Source organism: Rosa rugosa, chromosome 6 (assembly GCF_958449725.1).
Source record: "Rosa rugosa chromosome 6, drRosRugo1.1, whole genome shotgun sequence".
NCBI lineage: Eukaryota > Viridiplantae > Streptophyta > Magnoliopsida > Rosales > Rosaceae > Rosa > Rosa rugosa.
The window spans coordinates 7,064,620-7,088,578 of NC_084825.1; the positions used below are offsets into that span (position 1 = coordinate 7,064,620).

The 23,959-nt window shown below is 39.2% G+C and overlaps 1 protein-coding gene, 1 long non-coding RNA gene and 2 pseudogenes across 3 annotated transcripts in view; 1 reads left to right on the forward strand and 3 right to left on the reverse strand.

Annotated features, from left to right (window-relative positions):
* The window catches only part of LOC133713438 (disease resistance protein RPV1-like), a 68,793-nt gene that overhangs the window by 13,148 nt on the left and 31,686 nt on the right, over positions 1 to 23,959 (reverse strand). The window lies entirely within an intron of this gene.
* Positions 928 to 1,906, forward strand: LOC133716139 (starch synthase 1, chloroplastic/amyloplastic-like; annotated as a pseudogene).
* On the reverse strand, positions 5,545 to 7,488 carry LOC133718574 (uncharacterized). Its single transcript, XR_009850383.1, has 2 exons — positions 7,219 to 7,488; positions 5,545 to 5,876 (listed from the first exon to the last, which is right to left on the reverse strand). It is a non-coding gene; the product is annotated as an uncharacterized LOC133718574 (long non-coding RNA).
* LOC133713859 (urease accessory protein F-like) lies at positions 19,440 to 21,195 on the reverse strand (annotated as a pseudogene).

Below are 23,959 nucleotides of genomic sequence, written 5' to 3' on the forward strand. Positions count from 1 at the left end.
AGATGGCACCTGGAAGAGGTTTATTGTTTGGAAAAAAGAATGAGTTGGAAGTTGTAGGGTACACAGATGCAGACTGGGCTAGTGATAAGACAGATAGACGATCCACATCTGGGTATTTTACATTTGTTGGAGGAAACCTTGTGACTTGGCGCAGCAAGAAATAGAAGGTTGTCGCTAAGTCAAGTGCTGAAGCTGAGTTTCGAGGTATGGCACATGGAGTTTGTGAGATGTTGTGGATTCGTAATGTGTTGAAAGATTTGGGTTTTAAACTCCGGAAACCTATGGACTTGCATTGTGATAGCACGTCTGCTATTGAAATTGTTCGTAATTCTGTTCAGCATGACCGGACTAAGCACGTGGAAGTAGATCGGCATTTCATTAAGGAAAACCTGGACAGGAAGATTATCCGTTTCCCTTTTGTGTATATAGAAGATCAATTAGCAGATGTTCTTACGAAATGAGTGTCAAGGAAAGTGTTTGACAACTCAATTGACAAGTTGGGCATGATCGATATCTATGCACCAACTTGAGGGGGAGTGTAGAATATTCTGTAAATATTTACTTTCCTTGTAGGTATAGATTACGTTTTATGTATAGTTATAGGAGATATTTTCCTATTAGGATTACTCTTGTATTTTCTTTATAAACCTCCTATTTTGGAGATGAATGAGATATTGTATTGAAGTATGGCAAACAAATCAAACCCTTATGTTCTACTAAATTGTGATTGGCAACGATGAAGATTTAACTTCTCATAGACTAGAAATAGCAGAAACTGTAGGTAAAAGATAAGCTGAAAGCAAGAGTGACATTGTGCATTGCTTTTGTTACTGCCAAAAGAAGCACCTTATTCAAAGACATGAGGGTTGGTAGATCGATGTTTGTGGTTCTTTATCCATTGTTGTAGCCGGAAGCGGGCATCATGTTATGGTAGTCTCTCTGAGATATCTAAATGGTTCTTTTGCAAACAAGAACTTTTCAAGTGTCATCGGTGTAGGCCACACTAATGTCACTTGCTTTGGAGAAGAACGGGAGGTTGCTTTCCTCCATGAGTATCGAGAAGGTGTCGATTGGGTATTTGTAAACCACCCATCATTCCATAGACCTGCAAATCCATATAGGGATAGTTTTGCCGCATTTGGTGATAATCAATTTTGGTTCACTTTACTTTTCCATGCAACATGCGTGGTGCTTCCCTTGGGAGGATATACATATGGCCAAGACTATTTATTCATGGTGAATGCTTGGCATGCAGGCCTTGTCTCATTGCTTTTGGCCGCAAAATATCATCCACAAGGAATTTATACCGATGCCTGAAGTATTCTTGTAATTAATAACCTTGCACATTAGAGAGTGGAATCTGTAGAACATAAAAAAATTGGGACTGCCTACTGAGTGGTATAGAGCATTGAAGCGGGTGTTTCTAGAATGTGTCAGGGCTCATGCTCTTGATAGAAGTGAGGCTGCAAATATTCTAAATGGTGCAATTGTGACAACCAATTGGATACGGTGGAAGAGTGCATTCTAAACTAAGCGAGGGCTATGCATGGGAAATAATTAACAACGACAGAAGGTGGATATGGTCTTAATGGACTCTTAAGTAGTAGAGAGTGTTTTAAATGGGAGCAGTAATGGAACTGATGTGGTTGAATGGCATCCATATTCTAACAAACAAATTGCTTCACATTATTTTGCTAATGATTTTTCTGAGAAGGTTGAATGCAAGATTGCTTTGCAGAATGAATTAGGTCTTTCAATTAAGCTCGATTGTCCATTGATTGGATTTATTCGGTGACTGGACTACTAGAAACATATTGACATAATTCAATTAGGAATACCAAAACTCATGTACGAAAATGTGCAATTTATAGTGTTAGGTTATGGGGATGTACAATGCCAAGATTGAATGAGATGAGCATAACTGACTTATAAAGATAAATTATGTGGTTGAGTTGGATTTAATGTCTTAGTCTCTCATAGAATAACTACAGGCTGTGACATATTGTTGATGCCATTAAGATTTAAGCCATGTGGGCTAAATCAATTATATGCAATGAGATTTGGAACTATACCGGTAGTTCATAGCACATGAGGACTTTGAAATACAGTGGTTAATTTCAATCAATATATATGCTCAAGGAGGTGGCGAGGGGACGGGGTGGACTTTTTCTCCACTAATGAAAGAGAGCATGTTGCTCTAAAACTTGCTATAGAACATTAGAACATACAATGAGTAAGCCTTCTTGGGATGGATTGGTGAAAAGAGGTATAGAGAAGGAATTCACATGGGAAAGTGTTGCAATTCAATCTGAGCAGGTCTTCAAATGAGCCTTTATTAAGGCTCATTCTGTTAATGTCTAAGATTCAGTGGTAGCCGAACCTTGGTTAACGCGGGCCCGCGGGATGGACCGCTACTTGTGATGCTCTTGTTGTTTCCGCTATCTGTCAAATAAAATACACAAGGCGTTAGAGGGAGACCGCGGTTGGCGGTCTTCTCTACTCCGATGCCTAAGTTAGTCAATGTATTTGTAAATGCATAACATTAGGTAAGTTGTAAATGCGTAATTAATGAGGAGAGAGGAGTGGACCTTTTATAGGTGAGGAAGAGACTGATATCTTCCTTGTTTTTGATGTGGGACTGATATGCTTCTATTCCCAGCTTGTGATACTTCAACGAGGTGATATTGGCGCGGTGCGTGGCTGCGCGTCAGCGGCAGTCCTGGGCTGAGTCGGAGCTCAGGCGATAGCCTATCTGGTGGTGTTTCCGTAGGTCACACCCTTGATGGCTATTTGGAACTGCTATTGGTAGCATGAGCGTGGCTCATTATAGCTAATTATGCTTTAGGCAAATGCTCATGTAAGTACACATTCAAAGACCTACGTTGCTTGAGGCCAAAAAATAATAGAGAATAATATCCCAAATATTTCTGGCTCACTTCTATGTATAGGTATTTGAGATCCTACACACAAAAGATTTTGGCTTAGTTGTTATGGTTGGTGTCTATTTTTTTTTGAAGGGGTAAAGTAGATTTCATTAACGCATGCTAAGATGGCCATTACATATCCTTCTGCTGCCTTCAACTAGACAGATCAAGAAGTTGTAGCAAACTACTGTGATACATAGAAACAGACCACCTATATTCGAACTAATCGCTCACTTATTTCTGTGAGCCTATAAACTATGGATGAAATGGTACATAGGATATAGGCCCCTACCACACTCAACCTAGATCTTTTCTTTGCCCTTCAAAGTAGGGCTAGGAGGCTTGCCTGAGTACAGAACAGTCAAAACCTCTTCAGCAGATACCCTCTTCGACTTGGGATTCTTGTTTTTGGACCCTAATGGTCTGCCCTTCTTCTTCTTTGCCATCGGAAACTCAATTGCAGGGACTTCAGAGGGCACCAACATTCCACCTGGAGTCTCAACAAGACCCAAAGATTTTGCACTGAACTTAGTAGGAAACTCAGGCAGTTTTACCTTCTTTGCAGGAGCAATCAGGCTAGTTTTCCCTTCCAACAAGTCAGACATTAAGAATTTAAGCTTTTTTGGTGAAGGAAAAGATCTCACCCGCTTGGAGAATGGATCAGTTTCAACTGGAACAAGAGCTAAAGCATTATCCTCACAGACCTGCTTAGCATCCACACTTCGAATGACCACTGGGCGGTGCGACTTGCTTGATTCAGGGCCACCAAATAGGGTTCGTCCCACAGGAGGTAGGATAGGTGTGGTAATGCCTTGAAAATGGAAGGTTCCATCCTTGAACTGATTGGGATTCAACCCCAGAAAAGATTCAGTGAGGTCAAGCTTTCAGGCCACCGGGTTTTCAACATCCTTCTTCTTTGTCAAAGGTGGAGAGACAACATCACATGTTCCACCTTCATGAAACACCCGCCCGCAGGTGTTGCACAGTCCCACTAGCTTCTCAAAGAAGAAATGGACTTCTTGTTCCACATCCTGCGCAAACTTTAGGGTTTTCTCCTTGAAGAATGGTTTCGAGATAGGGTGAGACACTCGAACCCTAATCTCCCTCATTGTATCAAACAGCTTTCGGTCCAGATCAAGGAAATTCCCTACCACCGATGCGACATCGACAATTGTTTCTTTTTCTTCATACGCCGGTGGCATATTGGAGATGCGTACCCAACAGAGAAGATCACGCATTGGTACCGCCTGCATCGGAGCAACTCCATCATAGGGCTGAACCACCACCATTGCCCTCCCAAAACTCCAAGGTCCCCCCATCAAGACCTTGTTACGATCCCCTTTGAGATCAAATGAGAATAGAAAGCAGTTTGGTGCTCGCTGTTGAATGCTAAAACTCTGCTTCAGAATCCAGATTCGGCGAAAATGCCTCTGCAGATCAACAGCCGAGGTTGCCTTCATAGCCAAAGGCCATGCCAAAAGGTAGGATTGGGAATTGCGACGCGCTCCTCCCTCAGACATACGGGAGATATCAACAACTTCATTGCTTGCAATGGCAAGCGAGGTGGCAAAACTTTTGGTTACAGAGTCGATGGTGGACATGATGACAAAGAGATAGACAAAAACTATCACTGATAGACCACAGTACCAACACCGGAGGCCGAAGTTGGATCTAGGGTTTTCTAGGGTTTGGTGCGGTAAGAGAGGCGCCTAGGTTGTATACTGTGTAATTTTCTCCTTTATGAAGTTTTACTTTTATGGTTGGTGTCTATATGGTAGGTATACACGAGTTTAATCACTATGGTTTTATTGACTTAGTGAGAATGCAGGAATTATTCTATATATCATTTCACCTATTATAAAAATCTATGACTGAAAAATTTATCATTTTACACATTACAAAATAATGTCACTTCTACTGATATTCTCTTTGCTAGTAAGGATGACTTATATTAGAAAAAAAAATGCTTTAATATTTACCAACTGAAGAAGTCAAAGCTATGGGGCACAAAGGAGTTACATTAATTCTCTACCATCCTCGAAAGTCTTAGCTTGAAAGACAATAACATGCTTCTTTCCACTGGCGACATAATCAATCGAGTTTGTAATTAGCAAATTCAATCATCATCCCCTGCTTAGAATTACCATTTTAATGACAGAATTAATGTGATCACTTCAAAACATTCAAAAGTACAGGAAAGTAAAACAATTTAAATGTACAGTAAAATGCTCTAATGTACCTTACTAACAGAAGATTTTGTTGCGGATTAAAGTCATTGCATTAAAAGATGAGTCATAAGCTGCAAACACCAAATTTTACTTAATAAAAGAACAAACAATATATATTGGACGTTTGTTTTTAGTAGAAAACATATGGGTTATGTTTGTTTCACAGGATTATTATGCCCCACCTTAATTTCTATAACAGTCCAGGACTCCTCTAACCTGGCTTATGCTATAGTAATATTAGACCCATGTTTGGTATTACGTAGGACTAAAGAGCAGAATAATCACAATAATGATATCCCATGTTTGATAGTGTACTAGACTAAATTAATTTTGAATACCACAATATTTTTGAGCAAAATATTATCTATTAATCAGAGATAATATTTTTAATGTACTAAAAGATCATTTTCATTGAATATTTTAACATACATTGATAGTTTGGTGACTGAACTTTACAAAATACAAAACTAACAGCAAAATGTTCCTATCTCCAAAAGGCAAGGCTCATGTTCTTCCTCTTCCCTTTGAACTTAAATGGTGAGACCTCAGTTTCTTTTTTTACGCTTGGGTTACAGTATGGCATTCCCATTAGAGCCACAAGTGTCTGAGCTTATTTTATCTGTTTTAACTGTTGTTTTGATGCAGACATCCATTCCCCTGCCCTTACCAAGATCAAACTTCATCCATAATTTCCATTTGGCTGATCAAGGAATGCATACATCACCTGCAAAAATCAACAGTTGCCGCATGAGATTTCATGCAATTGGAATTATTAGATGACACATACATTATCAACTGATCTGATCAAGCACGCAAATAAATATTGAAAGAAAAAGAAGATTTATCATATCCATTATTGCTCTCTTTCTTTCTAACAACCATACATATAATCATATCCATATTGTGTAAGATTGAAAACACAAATATGCAGTAACCAACACATATAAGCAAACATCTCATAACCAAGATCACACAGAAACATTAAATACATTTAAGTGTTTGTTCATTAGTTCCAGTATAAAACATAAACAAGGTATATATTACCAACTTGGAACAGCGATGGATGATGATAAGGATGAAAACTTCAGTAGTATTCATATATGCATAGATATGACCATCGAGTTAAATTAATTAATTGCCAACTTCATCCATACTAGAAACCTACTGCAGCTTTTATTGGAGGCCCTGGTGCTATTATAAATTACGACTACAGCTTTTATTGGAGGCAAAGTTAATGAAATCATTCTTGCAGTACATAAGGGTTGTTTTGTTCTCTTCGATCTAGAGCTCGCTACACTGCAAAGACAACTGATATATATGTTTCGAGGCTCGTTGATGACATGATGAGCAAGAAGATGTATCTGGAGAAGGGGTCATTAGCATATCTATGCAGTGACTACTGACTACAATTAAATGCAACCCACACCATCTGACCCTCATACACGTAGCATTCATATATAGCAAGACAGTATAATACCAAGTATCAAATTGAAACTTCAGTTATCCTATCAGAACTAGAAATTGTTATAAGCATAAGGCCATTAGTTTTTGCTGTCTAGAGAATGGGATCAGAGGTTCAGTAAATTAAAGTGTTTCCAGAAATGAGAGATTGAGAGCTCTATCAATAAGAAATTGGCAACATAACAAACTTCCTAAGCAACAATACAACCAAAGAATTATTCAAGGAGTACTCTGAATAGTAATTAGTATATAGCAATCAGTTGAAAATATATAGCAATTCTAACTCAATGACATACCGCAATTCTAACTCAATGACATACCGCAATTCTAACATCCAAATCAATGAACAACAAAAAGAGAGAAGCACAAACGTGTTTATAAGGGAAAAAAAAACCCATCATGAAATTGATCAAAATTCTTAGCAGATCAAGCTACCCAGACACCAAATCCTTAATCAATCCGTAAAATAATCACAACCCATACACAAATTACAATAGATAATCAATCCATAGTCTTTAATAAAACAAATTACGGTGGATAGAGAAAGAAGAGAGAGAGCAATGATCAACGCAGAGAGAGAACATGAGAAAGGAGAGAAATTGAACCTGAACAAGAGCAATCGAAGGAGACTGAAGCTTGAAAAAATGAGTGAGAGACGAGGCTGAAGCGAAGAACGATGGAGAAGAGATTTGGCGTTGTATAAGACCTGCTTCAAGAGTCTGATGAATTTCGGAGTCTCTGTGTAAGAAGGTGTGGAGGTGGTTTCGGGGACTACATAGTCTCATTTAATTGAGTCCTTATTTCAGCCAAACATGGGATAACTCTTGTTTTAAGAAATAAGACAGTCCAATCCCATCCAATCCCTTGTAACAAACATGGCCATGTAGTACTAATTCTATGTTGCTTTTTTGGAGGAGATCGACTTATGCAGTAGTAATGACTAATGAGGATATGGACATGATTAATTTTGCAATCAAAGGATCTATCATAAGTTAATGATTGATTTGGTCAAATATAGAATAATGCATGTGGTTGAAGGTCAATAGGTAGAAAAGATAAAGGTTATACCAGTTCCAAGACAATATTTTGTATCTAATTTTAAAGTTTTAAGCATCGAGTTAAATACTAATAAAAGAGCAGTATTTGAAGTCCATAACAGACTGCGGGCATCATCAAAACAAAAAAAGATTAAAAAAACTATCTTCCAAATCTAAAGGCCTTCCATCCTTAAAGAATTTTCTTGCTAGATCCGCCTGAGAAAAGAAAAAGTCACTCTGAAACTGATCTTTGACATGCTAATTAAAGCAAAACATTTCTGTTTCGAATGTAGAACTTCTTTCAAAGGCTCCAAACATCTAATTGGTCATAGGTCTGTCTTGAATAATACTTCGCCACGAATATGATGGAGAATCCCCTAACTCAGCCTCCCAAAAGGAACAATGTGGAAAGTATTTTGCTTTGTACAATTTAGCAATCAAAGAGTCTTCATTTGTGATTAATCTCCAGCCCTGCTTTGTAAACATAGCTAAGTTATAAGTATAAATATTTTTGAAGCCCATACCTCCTTCTTGCTTGGTGAGACAAAGTCTTTCCCAGCTTCTCCAGTGAATCTTCTTCCGATCATCTGTGTCTCCCCAAAAGAAAGAGGCACATAGTTGGTGTATGTCGTCACATAATCCTTTTGGGCAATAGATAACAATTCATGGCATATAGAGGCATAGTTTGTGCCACTGCTTTAATTAGTATCTCCTTGCCCGCCGAATTGAGAATCTTACTCTTCCAACTCACCAATTTCTTTGTGAGTCTCTCCTTGATATAGGCAAAGATGGCTGTCTTGGACTTTCCAACTCTCATGGGAAGTCCCAAGTATCAGTCATGTTCTTTCACACACTTAACTCCCAACGGAGAAGCCAGTTCTAGTTGAGTGTCTTGAGCATCATTATTACTGAAGACAACGCTGCTTTTTTTAAAATTTACTTTCTGCCCTGAGGCTTTCTCATATGTGTCAAGAATTTTCCTGTACTGGGAACATTCTTCCCTAGTAGCTGTCTGGAATAGAATACTGTCATCCGCAAAGAGAAGATGATGAAGAGTAGGAGCCTGTGGGCACATAGTAAGTCCTTGAATAACACCATTACTCACAGCTGTGGAAATCAGTGCAGATAGTCCCTCACTACAGAGAATAAAAAGGTACGGTGATAACAACGGGTCACGCTGTCTTATACATCGAGAGGGCTTAATTTGTGGAGTAGGTTCTCCATGCACTAAAATAGAGTACCTGACAGTTGTGACACAAGTCATGACAATCTGAATCCTTGTGGAGCAAAACCCAATTTTGTAAGCATAGCTTCTAAGAAGGACCATTCCAACTGGTCATATGCCTTGCTGATGTCCAACTTTAAGGAGATGAAACCTGTCTCCTGCATTCTGAGTTTGTGCATAAAATGAGCCGCCTCTGTAGCAACTGAAGTGTTATCTGAAATGAATCTTCCCGGTACATAAGCACTTTGTAAAGGGGAAATAATCTCTGGGAGTATTAATTTTAGCCTATTAGCCACCATCTTAGAGCTAATTCTGCACATGACATTGCAAAGTGCAATTGGTCTAAAATGAGCAGCCACCTTTGGGTCTTTGATCTTGGGAATTAGACAAAGATGTGTAAAATTCGATTCAAGCCACATTTCTCCTTGCTCCAATAAAGATCTAACTGCATTACACACATCATGACTAACTATATTTCAATATTTTTGGAAGAAGAATGGACACATACCATCAGGACCCGAGCTTTTGGATGGGTGCATCTAGAACAGGGCTTGTTTAATTCCATCATCAGAGTAGGGCTTCATAAGTTCCTCATTCATTGAGGTGGTGACCTTGTTGGGAGTGGCGCCTATAATCTCTTCAAGGGCTGCATTATCAGCGCTTTCATTGGAGAAAACTTCCTTATAATATTGCATGAGCAATCGCTGAATTTCCGTGGGAGTAGTCTGCCATTCTCCTCATTCATCCATGAGACCCTTTATGGTGTTTTTACTTTTTCTATTGGCAACACGTCGATGAAAGAACGCCAAGTTTATGTCACCATCCTTGAGCCACAATCCTCTAGATCTTTGACGCCAATATTGTTCTTGCTGGGTAAGCAATCGACTGTATCGAACATGGAGTTGCCTCTGTTCCTTAAACTGCTCAGTAGAAAAAGGCTGCTTCATAATATCATGCAATTTTTCCTGGATGGTGCGCATCTCCACCTTCTGTTTATCAAAATCGGTTCTATGCCAATTCATTAATCTCCATCCTGCATTCTTGATTTTATGCCCTAACTGCCTTAGTGCATTTCTGATAGATGGTCTTGCTCATTCCTGTTGAATAATGGAGAAACACTCCTCTCTGCCATACCATGCTTCCTCAAACCAAAAGTGTCGAACTCATTTACAATTAGGAAGCCTCTCTGCCTTGACTTCTATCAGCAAAGGACTGTGGTCCGACTCTGATGAAGGTAGGGTCATTACCCGACTAAACGGGAACCTGCTCTGCCATTGGGTTGTTTGAAATCCCCAATCCAGTCTCTCTTTCGTAAACCTGTTAGCCCAAGTAAACTGGGCACCGACGAAACCCATATTGATGAATCTGCAGACTAATATGGTTCGCCGGAACCTGGCCATAGCTGCAGCCGATCTAGGAGGTCCTTCCGACTTGTCTGCCTCGGACATAACTTCATTAAAGTCCCTTGCCGTCAACCATGGTAATTTACACTGCTGTGCAGCAAGGGTCCGAATAAGAGACCAAGTACGATCTCTCCCTCCTCGAGCCGTTACACCATAGATACCCGTAAATCTCCAGAGATCCGTTCCCGGCTTTCCAATCTCCGCATCAATATGATTAGGAGAGTACGTACGTATGTCCATGTGAGTCTCATCACCCCATAATAGGGCCAGCCCCTGGGAGTCCTTGGGAACGCAGAAACCCCTTTTGAAACCAAGTCTGCTAGTGAGCGAGTCAATGAGATTCTTTCTGGCTAGGGTTTCCGAAAGGAAAATCAGACTCGGTTTTCTAGCCTGTACCATATCAATGAGGGCACGTTGTGTCTCCATGTTAACAATCCCTCGACAGTTCCAAACTAGAACACTTCCTTGATGCATTTCGGTGTAAGGCGGTGCGGGTAAAGCCCGACTTTGGTGGTAGCACAGAGTTGACGGCAACCTTCGGGTTTTTGTTTTTGTTAAAAATAAGAAAACATTTCTAATGGTAAAATTTCTTTATTTTTTCTCACCCAAAAGATATAATATATTATTTTTAATTAAAAAGAAAAGAAAATAAATAGAGCTCCAGACTTTTTCAACCTGTATATAAAACACAATTTTGACTTAGATACTTGATCATCTCTTTTTTTCTAAACCTCCTAAGCAGCGCCGCTAGGGTTTGTGCTCTGCCCCTAAAACGCCTGACGTGCGTCGTACTCCATTGTGTAGGGATGCTACATGGTAATGTTCTCGTTTGGAATTGTCGAGGAATCGTTTGCAATGAAACGCAAAGGGCTCTTATTGATTTAGTTCAGTTAAAAAAGCCAAACTTGATCTTTTTGGCGGAAACCTTAGCCCAACCTACGCATATTGCTTCTCTTGCCAACAAGCTTGGCTTTGTAGGGCATATCTGCTACCCACAGGAGGAGGGTCTGCAGGGCCTTGCACTACTGTGGAATGGGAATATCCATGTTGATTTTGTGTACAAAATCTCCACACCATTTTAATGTCGAAATAAAGGAACCGGGCAGCCTGTTGTGTATAGACTCACAGGGACTTATGGCTTTTGCTGCTAGGGGAGAATGAAGTAGACCATGGGATCTACTCCATGCTTTGGCTGCGGAAGGATGTGATATACCGTGGTTAATGGAGAGAGACTTTAATGAGATCCTTTGCCAAGCTGATAAATCTGGAGGCTAACGTCATGCTGCAGCACCCATCGCTGCGTTCAGGCAAACAATGGTTGACTGTGGGCTGCAGGATATAGGGTCTGTTGGCAGCTGGTTCACTTCGTCCAATAAGTTTACCAAGGAATTCCTTGATCGCAGTTTCCAGTCCAATAGATGGAAGAACCTTCATCCCTATAGCAGAACTCTCACTCTTCCACCCAAAGAGTGACCACTACCCTCTTCTTGTTGAACTCAGAATCGATTCAGGAAACCCACCCGAAAATTTAGATTTGAAGAAATATGGCATGGGAATGAGCAATGCACTGCTATCATTCAAAGGCAGGGGGTAGAGCCTACAACTGGGAATATGTTGCACCAAGTGGGACGAAAAATCGCGGCTACTGGGAAGCAGTTATTGAAATGGCTTGTATTGGAGTTTGAGAAACAGAAAATGGAGTTAAGAGCTATCAGAGCAAAGCTAGAAGATATTATGAGGCTGCCTTTTTCGCCATAGCAATACGAAGAGCAGCAAGTGCTACATATCAAACATAGTCAAATTCTGGCTCAATAAGAAACGTATTGGAGGCCGCGTTCTCGTGCACTTTGGTTGAAGGATGGAGACAGGAACTCTGCTTTCTTCCATCGAAAGGCATCGAACCGGAAGAGTAGGAACAACATCAAAGGGCTCACTGATGAAGGCGGTGTATGGCAGGATGAGCCTCATAATGTTAAAAGAATGCTAGTTGATTATTATAAGGAGATTTTTGCCACAGAAGGTATAGATGATCGTGCCTTATCTGAAATATCCCGGGCTACTCCAATGAAGGTTCTGCGACATATGAATGATGATTTGCTAGCTACTGCCCTACATGGATGAAATTAAACGAGCTCTATTCCAAATGCATCCCTCCAAGAGCCCAGAGCCAGACTGTATGTCCTTTTTCTTCTACCAAAAATACTAGGATCGATATTGTGGATGGGATGGGATGTATGTGTAGCTATTCGTAACTTTCTTGAAACAGGGGACATTTGGGAGGCCTCAAATTTTACCCATCTGTGTCAAATCTCGAAGATTAAAAATCCTATAGCGTTATGCAATACCTTGTACAGAATAAGCTCCAAGGTGCTTGCCAATAAACTAAAGAGATGGCTACCCGAAGTTATCTCTCCTTTGCAGAGTGCCTATGTACCCAGAAGATTGATATCGAACAACACCCTGGTGGCAACTGAGGTTGCACATTTCATGTATAAGTTGAAAACTCAAGAAGAAGATTTCTTCTCTCTCAAGTTACACATATCCAAAGCGTATGATCGCTTTGAATGGACTTTCTTGCAGACTATACTGACCAAATTGGGATTTGATTTAAGATGGATAAACATGGTGATGAGTTGTGTGAAATCAGTTACGTATGCTATTCTTGTAAATGGAGAACCGACTGAAGTCATTACACCAGCTAGAGGCATCCGACAGGGTGATCCACTGTCTCCATACCTGTTCATTCTTTGTGCGAACGGTCTCTCAGCTCTCTTATCTCAGGCAGTCGAGGCTGGTGTCATCCAGGGTTTGAAGATGTGTCTGGGAGCTCCTACACTTCATCATTTATTCTTTGCTGATGATAGTTTTCTTTTTGGAGCTGCTAATGCTACTGAATGTCAGTCTAATAGAGAAATCCTCAACATCTATGAAAGAGCTTCAGGGCAAAAAATAAATTTTCAAAAGATCGAGTAGTGTGGTGTTTAGGAGGAATGTGTCTATGGAGGAGCAAAGTGTGTTGGCATCCATTCTTGAAGTGAAGAGAGTAGATAAACATGACAGATACTTGGGTCTCCCATTGCGAGTTGGGAGGTCCAAAACTGCAAACTTTCTGTACATCAAGGAAAAAATGACCAAGAAACTAGTGAGCTGGAAAGCAAAAATCTTGAGTAGTGCAGGTAAGGAAACTCTTATTAAGGCTGTTGCACAAACCATGCCTCTTAATACTATGAATTGTTGCCTACTACCTAAAAGTCTGTGTGATAATTTGCATAAACTTTGTGGCTCGTTTTTCTAGGGTGATACGATGCAAAGAAGAAGATCCATTGGAGAAGTTGGGAAAGATTATGTCCAACTAAAAGGGAAGGTGGCATGGGTTTCAAGAATTTATATGCCCACAACCTAGCTATGCTTGCCAAGCAGGGATGGAGGGTTGTTTCTCCCCCTAATTCTCTTATTGCTCAACTGTACAAAGCAAAATATTTTCCCAATTGTTCCTTTTGGGATGCTGAACTTGGAGAGGCCCCATCATTCTCTTGGAGGAACATCATTGCTGGTAGACCAGTGATTAAAGCTAGGGTGAAATGGCGGGTTGGAGATGGTAGGCAGATTAAAGTATGGCAAGATGAATTGATTCCCAATTGCCCTTCATACAGGATACAACGCCCACCACATTCGGATATTGAGAGGGTTGCAGACCTTATCAACTCACATGACCGGTCCTGGATTCCTGCTTTGGTACATCTTCTGCCACCCCCTCCCCCCCCCCCCCCCCCAATCGCAACCGAGAACCCACCACCCGTCCCTCTATTTTATTTTATTAATAAAAGAAAAAAAATCACAAGAAGGAAGAGGGGGACAAGAACCAAAACCTCTGTGAGAACAAAATGAAATAAAGTACTCAAAGTGAGCATTGAGCAAAAATAGTTATAGACTGATGAATATAGCAACCATGCAGCAGAAACCACGTTTGCATGAAATCTATCAAGCACATCAGAATCAGCTAATACAGAAATTTGGTAAACCTTGCAGATTGTGAACAAAGGCAGCTGAAGCACAAGGAGGGCAAGAGTCCCACCAATAATGCCCCTTATGATCCACCTCATAGTTAGCTAAGCAGTCAACCACTTGATTCCTTTTTCGATAAATATGTGAAAAACGGATCTGCATAGAGGAGAGAATAGTACAACAATTGACCCAATCAACACTTAGACGCCAAGGGACTGAGCAATTTTTATTGACAAGAAAGTGAATTGCTACCGCCAGTGGCGGATCCAGGATTCAATTGTTGTCTAGGCTAATTAGAAGTACACAATTTTTTTTAGCCAGTAATTTATCAAGAAAGACATCAGTCGGTACAGAACTTGTGAACTCTCATACATATTCCCCTATCCAATCAAAAATAACTGAGAATTTTTCTGGTAGGCACATCTGTACCACCTCCGATCCAACCAAAACTGCCCAAATATTATACCGTAGCCCTCAGAACTGGGAAAGGAAACAAAACCCTGACAAGAACTACTATAACCCTAAACTAAATTGGAAAGCCTCTTGGATGCTCCTGCATCAGAATAAGAATGACAGAAGTATTAACTAGCATTGTTATAAAACAGAAAAAAAAAAAAAAAAAACCTAAACATAACACAAGTACATAACGAACTCTCATACCAAGTGTCCAAGACTCCAAGTACATAACGAAAGAAGTACAAAACGAACTCTCATACGGTCATACCAACCGAAAGAAGCATCCACCGACTAACCGAGTGACCGACCATGATCAAGATCCTCAGACCTCAGCTAACATGGAATCTCTCTCTCTCTCTCTCTCTCTCTCCCCCAATCCTCAACTTATACAGAAAAGCTCAACTCACAATTAGTCAATTACATCAGAAATTCAGAATCGGCGAGAGGAGATCTAGGATTTCTTTGAGAAAACCCCATTGGGAAAAACAGAGCAGGAAGAAGAACTGAAGAACAGTGATCTAAAATTCAAAACAGGGGAGATCGATAGACATACCTCGTTTACGAGAAAGCGAAAGTCTACCTGTGTGAGGCTGTGAGCTGTTGTCAGTGCTGTGGCTATGGGAGACTGGGAATACACGCGAGTGAGTCGTGGCGGACTGGCGGATTGATATATATATATATATTTTTTTTTTTGGGCTGAAAGGTATATATATATATATATATATATATATATACCTAAAGGTTTTTAGCCCAAAATCTTGTCTAGGCTTGAGCCCAGATAGCCTTCCAAGTACATCCGCCACTGGCTACCGCTGAATCACACTCAATCCAGAGAGAAGTCCATCCTTTTCCTGATGCTATTGAAACTGCATGAATTATGGCTTGAAGCTCTGCTTCTAGGGCAGTAGCAATACCCATGGAACCAGCAAAACATCGAATGGAAGATACTACCCACCTGTTCTGGAAGTGCCCAGTTGCAATCAAAATTCTCTCATCTCCACCTTTTAGTAGCAGCACACTCTCCAAACAAATATGGATTTCAAAGAATGGATGCTTGAAAGGGCAGTACACCTAAAAATGGATGTCTTCTAGAGGCTTCAGATGTGTATATGGTCCTTGTGGAAGAATCGAAATAAGGTACTCTGGGAAGAAAGTTCACAACCTGCCTCAGCGCTCTAGGGGCAATGACATGGCTTGAGGAGTTTCAAAGAGTCCGTGCATCCTCTGCCAACAAACACCCGAAGACTGCTGTGCATTGGAAACCAGCACCAAACTCTCTACCTAAACTAAACGTTGATGGTGCTTTCTTACCTTCATTAACTCAAGGTGGCCTCGGTGGTGTGGTTCGAGATTCTACGGGTCAATTTGTTGCGGCCTTTGCACAGTCAGTTCAGCATGTCACTTCGGCAAAGCAAGTAGAACTGATGGCTATAAGGGAAGGTTTGGGCTTTCTGCAGTAGCTCTGTATTTCGAAGGCCATTCTGGAGACTGATTGCCTTGCAGCTGTGCAAGACATTTCTCACTGTGGTGCTAACCTTTCTGAGGTTGGAAGCATTGTTGATGATATCCTTGTGGTGTTGGATAGCATCCAGAAGTGCAGATCATTTATGCACCGAGAAACAGCAATATGGTGGCCCACCGATTAGCTAATATTGGTTTTGAGTTGAACTGTAAAGATACCTGGAAACGCCAGGTGCCTAGTTGCATCTCTGATGTACTTATCCATGATTGTAATCTTCTAAGTCCTTAATGAAATAATGATGCTTTATTAAAAAAAAAAAAAAAAAAAAACTGTATATAAAACCTTTCTCTGTGCTTTGGGTGAGTTTTCTGCTTGTGCTCATCAAACTTTTCTCGTCAGAATTATATATTCGCAAGATCAGCTACTAGATTCCATTTAACTAGAGCCTCAAGAAACCAAATTTCCTATAGAAATCTTGGGCAATCTTCATCAATGGGGTTTTCACCATTCTTCCCAAACCCTCTGTTTCCTCCTGTCAAAAACCCTAACAAGCGTAGTGCATCTCCGCCACCACGGCCATCAAGTAAGAAGCAAAAGGTAGCTGATGATGGGATGGACACAGATCAAGAAGGCATTGAGCAACTCCGCGATGTCGTTTCTGTCAGTGGAGATTTTTAATTTATACTTTTATCTATTTATATTTTATTTAATTTGATAATTATGTTATTGAAGGGTATTATAGGCACTTCACAATTTGGTGACGCCCTCTAACACTAAAAGAGGGTCTGCATTTATAGTAGTAAAGATAGATAATTTTCCATCATATAAAGTGACCTGTTAAACTTCTCTTGCTGTTATATATTTTTTTAATTACAAAATTCAAGCGTAGTGAGTTCATACCTCGAATTTGTTCATTTAATATATTGCATTTATAAATCTATCATCTATACACGAAGGCAAGCAGTAAATTTTCTACTATTCTGCTATTCATAATTGAATTATCCTTATCATATTAGATTTACTTGCTAACTGCAAAAAAAACTAGTAAAGAATTAGTAGAAGAGCGAGAAAAGCTTAAAAAAGAAAACACAAAAAAACAAAAGATTTTGAAGAGGAAAAAAACCTCTTGATTATTTGTGCATCAGTCAGAACCATATAAGTTGGGATCAGAGCTTGCTTTAAAGCAATTGATGAAATTGAAATATGATTTCTCCAAACTGCTGAAATTACATACATCAAGTTTCCATTGAAGAACAACCATCCGGCCTTACACATAACTTTTCAAGTCTCCTGCAATTCTCCAACTTAATATTTTCAAGCTTCACAAGTGATCTAATGGTTGCAGGAAGACTGATAAAAAAATTTCCACTCAGATTTAATGCCACCAAAGAGAGTAAGAAGCTAATGTCATTGGGAAATGATCTTTCAACAAGATTGCAATTGCTTAGGTTCAGAGAGGTTAAATTACAGAGACCAGATGAAGGCAAGCAGCACTCTTGGCACTAATCCAGAAGGCAACCATGAGAAATTGAATCTTTCATATCTTTGTAAACGTCATTGGAGGATGGCAGTTCTGCTACAGCAGTTGTTACTTGCACCGTTTCCTCCAACCAATACTTTTGATGACATTTGTTTCATCCCTGAAAACCAGACTGGCAAAAATAAAATACTCATCGTTTCCCTCCCAACAATACTTTTGCATGTGTACATCAGCAGAACCACTGAATTTCATTTTAGTTTTACTCATTCACTCCACTCAATACTCTGTTTTGGTTTTAGTCAGCAGTAAATAACAGCATACAAAGTAAACAATCTATGCTTTGGATTTAAGTTTGTTAAAATATCGATTATTTGAATATTTGAAAAGTGAGTGTCAACAGAAATGGGTTAATCTCCTTGGTCATAGTTTATGCCAGCAGGTAGGGATTTGAGGGAATATCCCTTTTGGTTGCCGCGTCGCTACCTAACCGTCGCTACCTAGAACAGTTTCCTTTTCACACCTGAATATTAATAGTGAGGGAGGGAGGGAGGGAGGGGTACCATTTCATCAAGGTATTATATCCAATTAAGAGATTCTCTCAAACTTCTGCACAGACAAGACCAAGTTGCATGCAACTAATGACTAAATCAAAACTTGGAGCAGATTGATAAAAAATAAGGAACTGGTTGCAAATCTTTAGGTAGTAGTTTCCACAAGTTGTGCCGTAATATGAACCAAGATAATACAAAAAATGTATTCTTTACTTTGAAAGAATTTGAAAATTGAGCTATGCTTATTAGATCCAAGTTTGACAACAGGCTTTTTCTTTTTCATGTTACCTTCTTAATGGAGAGTCTAAACACTATCAATCCAATGAAAACAAAAAAGGCAGACCCTATTCTAACCAAATATGCATCCCGCGAATTTGAGTTTTTCCCCCAGCTCCATATGATCAAACATAAAACAGTACAAACTTCTAATCGCATGGCTCTGAAACAAATTTGGAACAAAATCCAAGAGTCATGACCTAGATATAAGGAAACAATCAATCTGAAATCAACAATGGAGCAGTTTAAGCTAACAGATTTCCAATGACGACCTAATATGATATGAGAGATAGAGATGAAGGAAACAAGTAACAGGCTTCCCTAAATCACCTAACAGGAAAATTGCTCGTTGACGTCCAAAGCTTTACTATTGTAATACTATGACCAGTGATTGAACCATTGAAGTTAAATGAAGTATCCTTCTACCATTTTATCCCTACTCCAATTGCATAGATTTACATAATAATATACATATAGCATCACTCAAACACTAGCTGTGATCAGATATATTTATATGCCATAAAATTCAGCCTATATGATCTCAAACCAAACAATAGAGCAGTTTAAGCTAACAGATTTCCATGACGACCTAATATGATATGAGATATATAGATGAAGAAAACGACTAACTGGCTTCCCTATATCACTTAACAGGAAAATTGTTCATTGACGTCCAAAGCTTTACGATTGTAATAATAAGACCAGTGACTGAACCATTAAACTTTGAAGAAGTATCCTTCTACCGTTTCATCCCTACTCCAATTGCATAGATTTACATAATAATATACGTATAGCATAACTCAACAACTAGCTGTGATCAGATATACGTACATGCCATAAAATTCAGCCCATGTGATCTCAAACCTCCCATATGCCATAAAGTAAAAGATAGGAACAAAACTAGTTCACTTGCAAAAGAAATTGCACATAGTGGACAGTAAATAAGCACTAAATGTATATGTATATGTAAATAAGAATAGGACATCACTGAAATTTTATCCAATATCCAATTATAATTAAACCAATTACAAAACTAACCATATTTGTGTTGGAGTGTCACTCTTGTATTCTTTAATCCTCAAAGAGAACAGGTGCATAAAATGCTTGATGGTACTACTTTTGGATTCAACACGATCTTCTAAGATGGTAGAACAGTTGAGTCAGCTATGTACAAAGTAATACAAACCTAGAGAGTTCATCCAGCGTTCCCAATATGACCAAATTTTCAGGGCTTACATTATATATGAAAATTTCAGGCAGGCTCCACAAGTCGATGCGTCTATTTGGGCCTTCAAGAACAGAACGGTCTAGAAAACAGGTAACTATGACAACCCTGCACGATATCAAGCAAAGGAACAGTTTGGCATGCTTCCTCAACTGGAATGTCCTTCCATTGATTCAGTATAGCTTCAGAGATAGGAGCAATATGATGTTGCAGAACAGCTGCACCAAGGGATCCGACCAAATTCAGCCTTGTTGTAGCAGAAATAACATCTCTCATTGTGATAAACATGAAAGCTCTTTGGGAAGTTCTGCTATCCAACCCAAGCAATCCACATATAAGCCCATACATAGGAGCACGGTGAAAAGAAACGACTCCATTACATAAAGAAGTTTCCCTCATAGATTTAAGAGACGGTATTTCTCAATACACTGCTGCAGCTACTCTCATGAGTGCAGACCCTTGTGCTATTGATGCCTTTCTAGTTTCTACTTTCTACCCACTTCATTAGTTAGCATTGGGTCCAACATCTTGTCGTGTTTCCGCAAGGTCTCCAAATCAGGTGATATTGTTGTAGACTACACAAAAAGAAGGAGTAAGCTTGCAGTATTTCTCTAACAGATGAATTACGAAAGTTTGGAGATCTTCAGGACCCGAGAACATCCGACCTGGGATTGCAGCCTCAAGACCAAAGGAATGAGCAAAACCACCGGTTGGAAGGATAGAATCAAGCAGTTGCCGTTGTCCCCATTGTCCCGTCTGACGAAGCATGCTCCTTGGTTTCTTTGTTTATATCCATCCCGCTTCAATCTGGAAAAAGGAACCACTCCCTAATACACAATGAGCCTAATCTTTGGTATTGATAGTAGACGAAAAGCCTATGCACAGATTCAAATTCAAATAACAATCCAAAACATTCGCCACATAATCCTAATGTACTATGATTTCTTACTATTTGCCTACTCAACTATGTTGGTAACTTAAGTTCATCTTCAAGCTTTCTATTGACTAATCGAGTATGATTTCCAAGCCATAAACCAACTGGATATGGTATCTACAATAGCATTGGAGCATATGCCATTTTAAGCTTCACATGTTATGTAATCAGATTAGATCATAGTTTTTCAATCAAGCACATACAAGATCATAGTTTCTGAAGCTTGCCACCTAAATATGCATAAAGAAAATGAAAAGTTATTAAATAAAAAACTCTACCTCTTTCTAAGCTGAAAGATTCAGACTTTCACCGCTTTTAAGAGCCGAGATTAGTCCAGACGTGAAGAACAAATCTCAAAGCAATTGAATATTCTCAGTTGATTCAGATAAACATTCAGAAATGGAAACCCAGAGAACTGAGAGAACCTAGAAGAGAGGAAATGCAAAGAATCATTAATATTTAACCATCGAGGAGGAATTGAAGGGAAAGAAGATGACTTTTCACTTTTCACAGCAAAAACAAATAGTTAAAAACAAAAAGGACTCAACTGTAAAAGACAGAAAGGAGAAGAACTGACCTTTCCGAAGGGTTTTTGTTTTGAATTTGGTGAAGTGAAGTTGAGAAGAGAGCCACAGCCTAAACAAAGTTGAGAATGTATACGTGTTCAGTTTGTGGTCAACCTAAACAAGTTTGAACAAAGGAAACATGAAATGAAACAAACAGCAACAGTGACAATTTGCAGAATTTAGTGATGGAGCCCCTCAATTTCGAAAAGTTATAATTTAATTTGGAGAAAAAAACGTTTATGAGATTCCGATTCTAAAAGGGTGCGGCTATTGTTATCCTATTATTTTTTTTGTTTATCCTTTGATTCCTTTCTACTCATAACACCAACATTTTAATTTCAATATTAAATTTACTTATCTGACTCATTTCTTTTTTCAGAAATATCACTTTATGACATATCTAATTAACGAAATCTTTTATTTGATTTATACCAATAAAACGATTAAAATATAGAGATATTGACCATTTACCCAATTTGAGCCCAACAATTGCCTATTTACTCCAGTAAGAGATTAGTGTGTCTATTTACCCAATTTAAAAGGAAAAAGACTATTTTAGACAAAACTCGACATAAAATTACAAACATATCCAGTTGTTTGGCTCGTCTTCTATTTGTGGTTGCAAACTGTCTCTTTTGAGTGCGCGGGCGTGCCAACACCGTGGGGTGTCATCGGGGTGTCCCTTGACCTGACTTCTTCACAAACGCTGTGGACGAGGAGAGCACCAATCTCGTTACAATGTTGTTTTCTATGCCTTACGAATAAGGACTTCTGCCTTACGGATAAAGACTTGTGGTGTGGTCTCTTGCTTCACCAAATCGATATTCAACGTTGTAGGTTGAGTAGAGCAATAACTGGGAAGTAGGAGAAAGCACGGGTTTTGCTAAGGTGTGACTTTAGCTTCGCTGGGTTGCGAGGGCGTTACCCTTGCTTCGCTGATTTCAACTAGGTTGAAGATAGGTTTCCTCCTGAGAGACTTTGATAATCTGAGAGATTAATTAATTGAGTGTCCGTTGTATTTCGTTTTAGCCTCTATATAAAGGCTACTTGTTGTATATTCACCATGCCACAGTGATTGGCCTTGAAATAAATCAACACTCTTAATAGTAATAATTATCTGCCGGCTTGGATATTGCTAGAATATTGGCAAAGTTGATTGCCCATTGGATGTGAACGGCTGGATATGCTTCTTAAATGTATCTTCGCGATCATTCCGCAATAGTGGCGCACTTATGGAATTATGATGATATATTCTTGTTTTTCTGCAATTAAAGGTGACTGCATGCTCCTGCACACCCAACACATTCCCTTAATTGCACGAGAAACTTAGTCACTCGCATGGCCCGTATGGGGAATCTTGATCATTACATAGGGTAGTCTGCGCTGTCTCCAAATTGCTTGATATTCAAGTGGGCTTCATTTCCTCTACATAATACTTTGTCGAGAATATGTAGTTTGGGCCATAGATATTGGCCCGCTATACTTAATCCTCTAAAGGATATTGTCAAAAGTACTTTTGGGCTCAAACACCAGTCTCTCTCTCTCTTTCACACACTCACTGTCAGGCCTCCGGCAACCCAGACCTCTGGCGAATCAGACCATCAGTCTCCTAACGCCGTTAATTGCAGAACGATGTCAATCAGATCAGTGACTCAAGCTATCGACGAATCAAACCGATGTCAATCTCTTTATCCCCATCACTCCTCTTCTCCCCTTTCAAGTTCACACATCCCCTTTCTTCAATTTCAGCTAGGGTTTAGATTCCGATCAATTTTGATTGCCGACCTTTTAATCGTATTAGAGTTTCGATTATCATCAAAATTCTGAAAAAAAAAAAATGGATCTTCCTGGCTTTGCTGTTATACTCCAAGCTGCTGTCAGCACCAATCTCGATGAACAAAAATGAATCAACTGTAAAAGACAGAAAGGAGAAGAACTGCCCTTTCCGAAGGGTTTTTGTTTTGAATTTGGTGAAGTGAGGTTGAGAAGAGAGCCCCGCCCTAAACAAAGTTGAGAATGTATATATGTTCAGTTTATGGTCGACCTATACAAGTTTAAACAAAGGAAACATGAAATGGAAAAGTTATAATTTAATCTAAAAAAAAAATTATGAGATTCCAATTCTGAAAGGATGCAGCTATTGTTACCCTACTTTTTTTGTTTACCCACCTGCTCATTACACTATAAATTTTAATTTCAATATTAAATTTACTTATATAATCACTACACCAATTTTTCAATCAGACAACACATATCAGACGACAGCAAACATTTTAACTGTCGTCTGAAATAATCAGACAACAGCAAAAAAATATATGTCGTCTGAATTTTCGAATCCAACGACAGTCATTACTTGGCTCTTGTGCAATTACTTTTCAGACAATGGTTGATATAATAGATGTTGTCTGAATGGATCAATTCAGACAACAGTTATTATTTCAATGTTGTCTAAGGTTTATTCAGACAATGGTTGATTTTTGATGTTGTCTGAATGGATCAATTCAGACAACAGTTATTATTTCAATGTTGTCCAAGGTTTATTCAGACAATGGTTGATTTTTGATGTTGTCTGATTGTTCAATCACACAACTGTTATTCATTGTCTGTTGTGCAATAACTTTTAAGTCAATACTTGCTAAAAGATATTGTCTGATTTGGTTTCACACAACTGTTTTTATTCATCTGTTGTCACATTATCTTCAGACAATGCACCCTAAATGCTGTTG